The 13,208-nt window shown below is 40.4% G+C and overlaps 1 protein-coding gene across 1 annotated transcript in view; it reads left to right on the top strand.

The window, feature by feature from the left end:
• The window catches only part of LOC122803821 (cytosolic phospholipase A2 zeta-like), a 620,934-nt gene that overhangs the window by 533,102 nt on the left and 74,624 nt on the right, over positions 1 to 13,208 (top strand). The window lies entirely within an intron of this gene.

Genomic DNA, 13,208 nt, shown 5'->3' with positions numbered 1-13,208 from the left:
ACTGTCAGTCAGCACTCTTAAGGTGGATGACATCAGCAGGCCTTGTAAAGGAGGTCAATGTAGAGGCCAGCAGGTAGTCACAGGGCCTAAAAACACATAACCATTGCACAGAGGTAGGCCAGATGGGCATGTCTGTAGTGCTGCAAGGGGACATATTCACACATGCACACACACACGTGCATGCACACTCACATGCACACATGCACACACACTCACACACTTACATGAACCCAGAGTTGGCTGATGTGAGATTAGGACCCCTACCTATCTAGTAGTGCACATTATAGTTGCGTTACTTATCACATGCGCTGCGGGGTTTATCTGATATTAGACTGTCAGCCAGCACTCTTAAAGTGGATGGCCAGCAGGTAGTCACAAGGCCTTAAAATACATAACCATTGCACAGAGATAGGCCAAATGGGCATGTCTGTAGTGCTGCAAGGGGATATATTTACACACGCACTTACACACACACACACACACACACACACACACACACACACACACACACACACACACACACACACACATGCACACAGATGGCTGATGTCAGATTAGAACCTCTACCTATTTAGTAGTACACACTATAGTTTGCAGTATTTATTGCACGTGCCACAGGTGATATCTGTTGTATATGTGAATGTAGGCACATTACTTGTGGAGTACAAAAAGTAGCCTTGTGTTAGCATGTGTGGCCTAGCCTGCAGAGTGATATTGCTTGGTACTGTTATTGTAGCTAGTGTCCTATGAGTAATATACCTGTTAATAGCCTTGCTATGTGTGTACAGTTACCAGTAAAGCCATATATGGCTGGTTGCAGTTAGATAGGCAGACATGTGGCCAGGACAGTACCTGTTCAAATGTGTCTGTCTATGGGGTGACATTCCTCAGACACCAGGCTCAGTGGGTGAGTGGACTATGTGCTGTTGCGGCCTTGGTCTGGTCCCATCAGAGAAGTGTTGTGATATGTAAGTGCAGGTAACCCCAGCATTCAGAGGGTATGTGGGGACTTTCGTACATCCCCACACACATATAAATGTGTATAACATGGATTTCTTCTTACCTGTTGCTGTGTGTGTACGTTATATAAATGTGTTATGTCGATATATGTGGATAATTTATGTATTATTGTACTTTATATAGTTATATAGTGTTATCATATATATATATATATATATATATATATATATATATATATATATATATATATATATATATAGGGTCTATATTAGAACACCGAACGTTCAAAATTTTGAGTGTTCTAATATCGAACCCTATGAATCGAAAATTTAAAACATCAAACATACAGAACAGTGAATTTTTTCCTAGGGAAAAAAATTGCTGTTCCAAAACACATACACACATCAGAAGCACACCAAACAAACAGAAATCCACACACATACACCTAAACTCTTACAACTAACCCTACACTAAACTATATATACACCACTAACTATCCACTTACCTTAACCCAAACCCTGACCTTAAGGTCTGTCACTATCGCACAGTCACCTCACCCGCACCCTAACCCTAACTCACCTACCCCGCCCTAACCCTCACGTCCACACAATCGCACACTTACCTGACCTGCACCCTAAACCTAACTCACCTAACCCACCCTAACCCTGACATTCATACAATTGCACACTAACCTGAACCCAACCCGTAACTTTCCACCACAGTGCTGAAAATAGCAAAGCAACAGAAATGGACAACCAAATTCTTTCCCTAGGAAATAATTCAGTTTTCTGTTTCTTTGATATTTTCAGCGTTCGCTGTAAATGGGTCAGTATTAGAACACTCGAAATTTTGAATGGTCGGTGTTCTAATATAGACCCTATATATATATATATATACCACATACTGATACACTAATCATGTGTGAGGGGGGATAGGGACAGACAGATATGTATATGTTGCTGTCTGTATGAACAGACATATTTCTACATAGCAGGTCTTTGTGAGGAAGAGGCAGCAGACTTGTGGTCAGGTTAACTAAGTGTAGGAACATGCCCAGTGTGACTGTCAGTACTTACAAGGGGATTCCAGGCCAGAGCTACGTGTACTCCAGTCCAGGATTTTATGTGCTGCAGACATTGGCTGCTGCACCTGTTTCAGCAGTACAGCAGTTCCCTGCATTTGTCCAGGGCATTCCCTGGCTGTTTGCTGTAGTTAACATGTGACTCATATCTCTCCAATATACAGATTTTTCACAGAGTGTCCAGATTTTTCTCATAGTTGTGGTCTGTTTTACATAAAAGTGTGGTTTCCTGGAAAATTAGTGGCAAATAATTACAGATTGAAGTTAGAAATAATGACAGGCATTTGCATTTCAGACCCCATCAGGAAATGTATACTAATGCAAGACCTGTTATTCTATCAACATTCCAAGTTTGTAAGAGCAATATTTATACATTGTCCCTATTTGTAAGACTTTGTCCCACTTTTATTCATGGCTTTGTCCAGATTTCTTGCTCTTAAGAGGTTGAGAGGTATGATGTGACTGGGGTACATGATGTAACACCACACACATGGTGACAGTCTGCATACCTCTCCCTGTACATGTTTTTGCAGAATGCCCAGCATTTTGCCCCATACGTCTGGTCTCCTCCTCATACATTTGTGGTTTTCTGGTAAAATATTGTAAAATGCAGTCACTGAATTGTTGTAACTACTGACACATTTAAGTGACTACCTTTACATCCTGCAGATAGTCTGTCCTGTTGCAGACTGCTGTTATACTAGCCACCTTCTAGGTTCATGAGAGCATGTGTGATGTCTATCTGTAGTTGTGGCCCTTTGTCCCCCCATTCTCTCTGGCTTTGTTCAGCTTTCTTGCAGTAACAGATTGAGGGGTATGACAGTCTGTGGGAATACCACCATAAGTGTACCTCACTTGCAAAAAAATGTAGATGTTGCAAGATTCAAACCATCAACACCATAACCCATGCTAATATCCCTCGCCCAGTGAGCCACACAAGCTGCCAGACAGATGTTGTATTCCTCACACTATCAACAGCATACAGGCATACATTGTCACCCCTACATTACATGGGAAATACAACGTGTGGCCAGGTTTTCTGTCACAGCCCTGGAATTGTCAGGTGTGCTGATATATCATTGCAGACTTACTGTTACAACAGTTGTATTGACACACTGATGTGTTGGGGGATGGCCAGCTCACGTTCTGCTGGCATAGACAGTCATGCAACTGTGCTGTGACCCCACTGTTTGCCATCTCCCTTGAATACTGTAGTGGATTTTCCAGCCATGTGGCCTAGTGAATATTATGGGGCCACACCTCTGAACTGTACAGATTTTCGCAGAATGTCCAGAGTTTTGTCGTTGGCCCGTATTTCATAAAATTGTATTTTGCTGGCAAATCATTGGCAAGTTATTAAAGACTGAAGTCAGAAAATAATGGCAGACATTTGAGTTTCAGACTTCATACCCTTCAGAAAATCCATGCTAACACAAAACCACTTATTCTATCAACTTTCTAAGTTTGTAAGAGCAATATTAAAAAGTTGTCATTATTTTGGGGCCTTTGTCCCCCCATTATTTATGGCTTTGTCCAGATTTCTTGCTTTGAGAGGTTGAGACGTATGTATGGGGCACATACTATTGGACAGAGTACCTGTTTTCCAAAGTGGCTATTAGATCTCTGGAAGTAGCCCACTATATTGCCATGCATACATGCGGCAGGTCCATACATATGCTACCTGTTTCTAGTACCCCATACAAGTGGTGTATAGGAGAGTGACTTACCTTGCAAATGCAGCAGTTGACAGACCTGTAGTTTGGGGCTGACTCTATCTGATGCACACAGTACACAGCCAATACATGGTTAGATACAGGTTGTGTGGGCTGGCTGGCATCATTTTCACTATATGTATGTGAGTCGGAGTAAGGTGCCAGTCCTTAGGGCCCTATGTTGTCAGTGCATGTGATATGCATTGTCTCTTGGCCAAGGCAAGGGCATACTGAGCATGCCTACGTCTGTCTACATGGACAACCTCATGGGGTTCCTCCTCAGAGTCTCCCTGTTGGTGTGGTTTTGGGGACCTTAGCACTGGTGGGGCCTGTGTATCCCTTCCCTTTGCTGATCCTGCTGCAGCTGTTTACGCAGAATCATACTGTGTAGCATGGCACATACTGTGAACATCTGTACACAGGTGGCTGGACAGTACAGGAGGGCTCCACCAGATATATCAAGGCACCAGAACTGTGACTTCAGCAGCCCAAACACGCACTCTGTGATGTTACTAGTTTGTGCATATGCCTCATTATGGTGTTCTTTGGTAGGTGTGAGTTCATTTTTGATGGGTGTCATCATCCACGGTTCCAGTGCATAGCCAGCATCCCCCAGTAAATGGCCATATGGGATGTCCCCCCAGTAAACATCTGGTACAGCTGTGATGTGTGCCAGATGTGGGAGTCATAACTGCCAGTGTTGCCAGCACACACATTCATGATAATGCCCTCAGCATTGCACATGACCTGGCAGTTGATGGAGTGATACCCCTTGCGGTTGACGTAGATTCTAACCTCCTCACCAGGTGGTGCCTTGATGTGTACCTGAGTGCAATCTATGGCACCCTGTACTATAGGGTAGTGTGCTACATGGTAAAAGAGTCACATACTGCTGGCCCTCTCCTCAGGGTTTTGGGGTAAATAAATGTGCTCACTGGCATAAGGTAGCATGGCATTCAGGAACTGGTGTAGTACCCTGGATGCTGATGCCTGTGAGACCCCCATCATGTCCCCAGTTCGTCTTTGGAAAGTACCTGTAGCTAGTATCCTAAGTGGTTCCCCTCTTTTGGCTCTGGGTCTGAGTTGAGAATGACAGAGCTCAGTGAGTTTTTGTAGTATGTCCCTGTCCACTCTCCAACTCATGTAGTTCCTGGAAGGTTACCCTGGGCCTGGACACTCTTCTCCTTCGCAGTCTAGGCCTGTTGTCAGCAGCAGCATAAGCAATGAGGTCTATATTAGAACACCAAATGTTCAAAATTTCGAGTGTTCTAATATCGAACCCTATGAATCAAAAATTTAAAACATCGAACATACAGAATAGCGAATTTTTTTCATAGGGAAACAATTCGCTGTTCCAAAACACATACGCACAACACAAGCACACCAAACAAACACCAATCCACACACATACACCTAAACTCTTACACCTAACCCTACACTAAACGATACAAACACCACTAACTATCCACTTACCTTAACCCAAACCCTAACCCTAAGGTCTGTCACTATCGCACAGTCACCTCACCCGCGGCCTAACTCCAACTCACCTACCCCACCCTAACCCTCACGCTCACACAATCACAAACTTACCTGACCCATGCCCTAACCCTAACTCACCTAACCCACCCTAACCCTCACGTCCACACAATCGCACACTTACCTAAACCCGACCCATAACTTTCCACCACAGCGCTGAAAATACCAAAGCAACAGAAATGGGCAACCAAATTCTTTCCCTAGGAAAAAATTTGGTTTTCTGTTTCTTCAATATTTTCAGCGTTCGCTGAAAACAGGTCGATATTAGAACACTCAAAATTTTGAACGTTCGGTGTTTTACTATAGATCCAAGCAATGACCTCAGCATCTAGCACATACACATGTAGCAGGCCCTGGTATTCCTTCAGTTAAAAATCCCAAGTTTGTACTCCATTGGTGCAGAGTATGGGAGTGAAATCAGATTGTAGGGTGTGTGCAACCTTTATAGTGCTCTGCTGTAGGTGCAGCTTTGATTGGCTATCTATGATGCATTCCACCTGCCAAGAACATTCTAAGGGGTTTTAATGGCCCTAGTTTAAGTGGAACAGGGGTCAGCAGTAATTTATATATAATTGACTTTTACAGCCCTCCTTGCTCAGCACTGCGGCGCACCATGCAAACCCCCACCGCAAAGATAAACAATCCTCAGCAGTCGCTAGACACCCCCCCCATGCACAAACACTATGAAACTATGAAACACATACCCCAAAGGTAAATAAAGCTTAGCAGTCAGTGTACACATCCCCTGCTCAGTAGAGCGGGGAGCCGCACAAACAGGCACCACTGAGCTTCAATGAGCTTAAAAAAATACAGACATACCATCTTTTGATGTCAGCTACCTCTTCTGTGGACACCAACATGATTCTCTGCCTTCATGGGTGGGATCTGCAGACAAGGATACCCATTTGTGTTATTCAGTAACCCCAGCTCATTTGCATAGAGGTTGATGCACAAAACCTGGAAACTACACGGTTCTAGGCCCTGCCTCATTAGCAACCACAGCAGTCTACCATTGTGCATACTGCACACAGGGTCCTATAATGCATTACTGTCACATACTACTATTTTTCATTTTTACTCTTTTTAATTTTTTTCCCATAACAGCATGTTTGTGCACTACGGCGCACCATGCAAACATAATCTGATTATTAATTCTTTTCCATTAGGTTTTGGATACACAGTGGATAATTTTCCATATATCTGTGTCTGCTATGCTATTTCTGTCCTTCTCACTACACTTTTACCACCTCTGTTGTCTGTTTAACATCCTGTACATGGAATTTTTAAGTGTACATTTTGGACACCAACACGGGGTCTGCAAGACTGCCTATCTGCTTGCTAGATCTCTCTGCCACCCTCATTTGCATGTAGTTCACTTGCTTATGAGGTGAGTTTCATGCCACTGAGACTTGCATGTTGGCGTGCTCATGCACACCCCTCAGCTCTGTTTACTGGATCACACATCTGCTTACTTCTGTATAAGCACAATGCCACTATGCCTACACAGAAAAAAAATGAATTCCCCCATTATGTTGTGGTTCTGAGAAAGACAAATTTTGTTTTCACTAGAGAATTTTGGCCTAATATAGGAATGTACCTTAGATACCTGCACAATATTTTTGCATTGTAGACTGATGCGAAGGAAAAATTCAGTTTTATTCTGTACATTTCTGACAGTGTTTAATTTCTTGAGTTTATACATTATGTTCACAGAGACCATTTAAAATATTTGGACAAATGTAGTAAGCCTACTTTTTCTAATAATTATTTACACAATATGAATTGCATCCTCAATGGCAAAAGAAAATAAAATCTACTCAAAGGCCAAAATGTCATTCTCTCTGGCCATGCCAATAGAACAGACTTGATTTGCATAAAATAATATAATTAATATTCTAATGAAGGTATCCGGTGAGACTTTCCAACCCATTGGCTGGAGATCTTTTTTATTAGTGTTTTAGGGCAGAATAGGTGCAGTCATGGCAGTGTGTTTTTGAGTGCACTATACACATCAGGATATTTAATTACATGTTCTTAAGTAAACTTTGTGTTACATGATAAAACTTCCCAGAAGATTCAGATGTGGTCTTGAGAGTTCATTTTTTTTGGCTTGATAAGTCATCATTAGATAAAATCTGTACTGTTTCACGTCATCTGATTGTTGCAGTCTGATTGTTAACCCCTGCCATTGTTTATTTACTCTTGATATTGTTGCTTAGTTATGCTAAGCTGAGCAGCACGTCATCATTTAAGGAACATTATGTGGTGGGATACTGCTACTGGTGAGGGATGTATGCACTTGTACTTCCATAAATCCCTGCTGCTACTCCATAGTGTCCACTGTCATCACTCATTTGTGAACTGTAGGCCACGTTTTAGATGTTCATTTGCATAGCTACTATCAACCTAAACTCATCCAAGTACTCAGGAGTGTATGACAGTATTCCAGGGAATTAAGGCAGTTTTATGAACTGCACAGGGCTCTTGTATGTTGTTTACACTGCATACTATCCCTATGAAATTGCAGAACGTGTTTATGACTACCTGAAATATTTCTAAAATGGGATTTTTTGTAAATACTTTTTCATTGTCTGTTTGCTTTGCCAATGTGATAATTTACCATTGTAAGCTTAACATGCTTTTGCTGTGCTAATCACTATTCCTGGTAATTAACAGAAACAGAAGTGTAGTAAGTAACTACACAATAAAAATACACTGAAAAAAATAAAATATAGTCCAAGTAAAATAAAAGGCACCTGATATAACAATAAAATTGTTAAATGCTACATTCTCTGTTGGTGTCTAGTTTAAAGTCAACATGATTTCCATTAATTCTCAACATTTCTTGACATCAGCCTAACTTAGATTTTTGTGTTAGCACTTTTGATGTATAGTTCAACTTCACTTTATCATTTTTTTTATTTCAGTAGTACAAACAGCTCATTTTGACATTTCTGTTCAACAATTAAAAAACTATTTTGAATACTATTATTTTAGCATTTGCACACCTTGTCAAAATGCTTTTTTTCTTACACAAATTCTACAGAATTTATTAAGAGCATAATATGGCATTTTCTCATAGTTATAGCCAAGGAGTATAAGAAGATGAGGTGCATGGCAAAGAGAAGGTGGCAAAGGCTAAGGATAAGGCGTATGGAGAGTTGTATTAAAGGTTGGACACTAAGGTGGGAGAAAATGACCTGTACCGATTGGCTAGACAGAGGGACCAAGCTAGGAAAGATGTGCAGCAGGTAAGGGTGATAAAGGGTAATGAGGAAAATGTACTCACAAGCAAGGAGAGTGTGTTGAACAGATGGAAAGAGGGGCTGATGAATGAAGAGAATGAGAGAGAGAGAAGGTTGGATGATGTGGGGATAGTGAATCAGGGAGTGCAACGGATTAGCAAGGAGGAAGTAAGGATAGCTATGAAGAGGATGAAGAATGAAAAGGCTGTTGGTCAAGATGACATACCTGTGGAAGCTTGGAGGTGTTTAGGAGTAATGGCAGTGGAATTTTTAACCAGATTGTTAAATGAAATCTTGGAAAGTGAGAGGATGCCTTGGGAGTGGAGAAAAAGTGTTTTGGTACCAATTGTTAAGAATAAGGGTGATGTGCAGAGCTGTAGTAACTACAGAGGGATAAAATTGATCAGTCACAGCATGAAATTATGGGAAAGAGTAGTGTAAGCTATGTTAAAAAGGGAGGTGATGATTAGTGATCAGCAGTATGGTTTCATGCTAGGAAAGAGCACTACAGATGCGATGTTTGCTCTGAGACTGTTGATGGAGAAGTACAGAGAAGGTCAGAAGGAGTTGCATTGTATCTTTGTGGACTTAGGAAAGCATATGACAGGGTGCCTAGAGAGGAGTTGTGGTATTGTATGAGGAAGTTGGGAGTGGCAGAGAAGTATGTAAGAGTGGTACAGGATATGTATAAGGGTAGTGTGACAGTAATGAGATCTGCAGTGAGAGTGACAGATGCATTTAATGTTGAGGTGGGATTACATCAAGGATCAGCTCTGAGCCCTTTCTTATTTGCAGTGGTGATGGACAGGTTGACAGACGAGATCAAACAGGAGTCCCCATGGACTATGATGTTTGCAGATGGCATTGTGATATGTAGTGAGAGTAAGGAACAGGTTGAAGAGACCCTGGATAGGTGGAGCTATGCTCTAGAGAGGAGAGGAATGAAAGTCAGCAGGACTAAGACAGAATATATGTGTGTGAATGAGAGGGAGGATATAGGAATGGTAAGGATGCAGGGAGTAGAGTTTGTGAAGGTGGATGAGTATAAATACTTGGGATCAACAGTTCAGAGTAATGACAAGTGTGGAAGAGAGGTGAAGAACAGAGTACAGGCAGGGTGGAGTGGGTGGAGAAGAGTGTCAGGAGTGATTTGCGACAGATGAGTACCAGTAAGAGTGAAAGGGAAGGTCTACAAAGAGGGTAGTGAGACCAGCTATGTTATATGGGGTGTAGATAGTGGTACTGACAAAAAGGTAGGAGTCAGAGCTGGGTGTGGCAGAGTTAAAGATGTTAAGATTTGCACTGGGTGTGATGAGGGTAGACAGGATTAGGAATAAGTATAGAGGGTCAGCCCAGGTTAGACGGTTTGAAGACAAAGCCAGAGAGGTGAGATTGCATTGGTTTGGACATGTGCTGAGGAGGGATGCTGGGTATGTTGGGAAAAGGATGTGAAGGATGGAGCTGCCAGGTAAGAGGAAAAGAGGAAGGCCTAAGATAAGGTTTATGGATGTGGTGAGAGAGGACATGCAGATGGTTGGTTTGACAGAGCAAGATGCAGAGGCAGGAAGAAATGGAAACAGATGATTCACTGTGGCAACCCCTAATGGGAGCAGCCAAAAGAAAAACAAGAAGAAGATAGCCAAAGTTACTACACAAAGCCTTAAAGTAAAACTGCACATTCTTTTTTCTGGACTCCATTTTGGATTCACACTTGGTTCTTGTTTCACATCCATTACTTTTGTAACACATCTGTTTTCAATTTTCCCCCAATATGTGCCCCATAATTTATACTACATGCATTAATTTCTTGTTTATTTTAACTGTGCGTTAGAAACTATATTTGTTCTACACTCATAAACATCTCTGGTAAGTTCATCTTTTTAAAGTCTGCTCCTTACTTCATTGCTTCTGAAATCACAGATGGTTCTGTTATTACTGAATAATGTAACTTATCAAATTTGTACGTTTAGGCTCTATTATTCAAATCAGTAACAGAAGCATCTCTAATTTCTGTAGGACTTTTCACTTTTTTAAAGAACAAATCTCTAATGAATGACAACTTCTTGGATCATAACATTTCTTTCTCTGCTGCTATTTTATCTTACAAAAAGTTAAAAGAGGTAAATGTGTTTAATTCTTCTTTCTCAACAGTATGCATGACTGGAGCAGATTGTATCTTTACTGGCTTGTCTTCTAGCTGACCTCTAGGGAGAGAAACTAATCAAATTTTCTGAATTCAAAGCCTTCAGTGCTCAGCCAAATTTCTTTTCAGTAAGAGAATATTAGGGAGGTACAACTGAACTTTATTTCTACTGTAAATTATATTTCTGTAGTTCTAAACATATTAACTTTTAAAGCAATGCATTTAGTTAATTATGCAACTGCATTTCTTTATTTTTTCAGACATTTCTGCCCCCTGGCACTATACCATATCATGAGACCTAATGAAAAAAGATAGACACAGAGAAGATTTTGTTTGTCATCATTGATATGTATATTCATTCCATCTGAATTCTTTAACAGCAGTGTACCACATACAATGCATATCAGTTTAGTTATCTATAGGTTATTAAAATTACACACCACAGCTGCTTCTGTGGCATAGAGAGACAGATGCACCACTATAATCCAGCTGATACTGGTGTGAGCAGTGGTCTTGGTGGAGGAGAAGCCAGCCAGAGAGGGAGATTTATGTGCATACTGTGTGGTCCGTCTTGTGATAATGAATCTCTGGTAGAGAGTAGGGACCTAAAAAATAGCCCCCACATACCAGCTATGACTATGTTAAAAACTAAGAGTTCATAATATATTCAAAATGTATAAAAGTTTGCAGATGACTGTAAACTAAGAGCAGTAATTGAATCACCTAATGTCTTAGCCATCCTGCAGGAAGTTTTGACCCAAATTAATAACTGGTACCAAAATCGTGGACATGTAAAAAATGTATTAGTGTAGCTTTTGGGAAAATAATCTACCCCAAGGAACTACCACATTGATAATATGCTTATAAGAGTTGACCAAGTTGTTTGGGATTTGGGAACTTATGTAGACAGCTACCTAACTTTTGACCAACATGGGTCCATTGTTGTAAGAAACTCCTTCTATATTGCACAGCTTATAAACAAAGGGATTGTGTCCAGATCTACGTATGTCACTGTCCCCTTTACTCAGCCCTCATTAGGCCAGTCATTGAATATATAATGCCTCTTTGGCATATATCTGTCCAGACACATGCAACAACTGTAATACTCACAGAGATACTTTACTAAAAGGATACAAGGCCTAAATAACATGTCCTACATAGACTGACTCAAAGCCCTGTCACTATACTTGTATCTTACAGTCTGCTAAGAGTTGACCTGTGTCTGGAATAGAAGACATCCTCTGACCCTTTGTTGATGGATTTATTGCATATCACCAAGTCAGTTGGCATCAGAAATACCTGGTCTGGGGATCTAAACCTCCTCTGCAACATCATCAGAATGGTTTGGATGGACAAGTATACTCAAATAGGATACAAATGCTGTGAAACAGATTCCCTATCCAGTTAAAACAAAAGTTAATCCCTGTCCATACTCAAGTGTGACTGAGATCAATGGATGGTAAACATACAATATATCCCAGGGCTGCCACCTGTACTAGTAATGGACCAAGGCATTTCCTAAGTGCTTTATCACATACATGGGTCCCCTCAAATTATCTATGGTGTGATTCCAGTTATACTCAGTAAGGGTACAATATAATAATCAAAAGGGATGGGTAAGGTCAATCTCTAACCAAGTGGGGTAGGTTAATTTGAGCATAAAAGGAATTCACCAAAAATAGTGTAAAGTCAACCAAAGAATTGTCAATAAATAATAATCACGCCAAAATGTCAGCGGATCCAACTGATGATGAAATAGCACCCATGAACAAAAATTCAATTCTTCTTTATTATATGATGATGAAATAGCACCCATGAACAAAAATTCAATTCTTCTTTATTATAGAACACAGTTGATTAAGCGCTTTCATCCACAATAATAAAGAAGAATTGAATTTTTTTTTGTGGGTGCTATTTCATCATCAGTTGGATCCGTTGACATTTTGGCGTGATTATTACTTATTGACAATTCTTGAGCATAAAAGGAGGAATTGTCTAGGCTTAAAATGGCTGTCAAGTGCAGCTAGCTTAGTCCTTACCTATGAACCTATAAATCTATAACTTCTTGAAGATGTGCTATCTTTTTAAGTAATGTTTCCTTTCTTAGTCTACTACCACAGTACTTGTGATTACAGTTCATGTCCATCTATTTATATGTAATGCCTCCCTCTGACCAGAGTTTTTTTTTCCTTCTGTGTTCTTTCTCATTGTAATATTCACAATTTCCTTTCCTGGAATTTACTTTTCCTTGACGTCTCACAGTAGTATCTCACAGGTGGGTTTACATCCTTCATCAATTACTAGATCTTAATAAAAGGAAGCCTAAAATCAAAATAAGACCTTGAAAAAAAATGTAAACAAGACTGTGAATGTCTAGAAGCAAGACAGAATATTTTGCCTCTAAATATATAAAAAACGTATGCACATCCATATAAATCTCGTGACTGCATTATAGAAGAAACAATAAATTTAACTTCAAAGTTGCTAAAATTATAGACATTAAATTACTGGAAATAGTAGCTATATAAAAC

Source organism: Protopterus annectens, chromosome 6.part0 (assembly GCF_019279795.1).
Source record: "Protopterus annectens isolate FY-2018-M chromosome 6.part0, PAN1.0, whole genome shotgun sequence".
NCBI lineage: Eukaryota > Metazoa > Chordata > Ceratodontiformes > Protopteridae > Protopterus > Protopterus annectens.
Note: the sequence above shows the minus strand (reverse complement) of the source record. Positions and strands in the feature narration are given on the sequence as shown.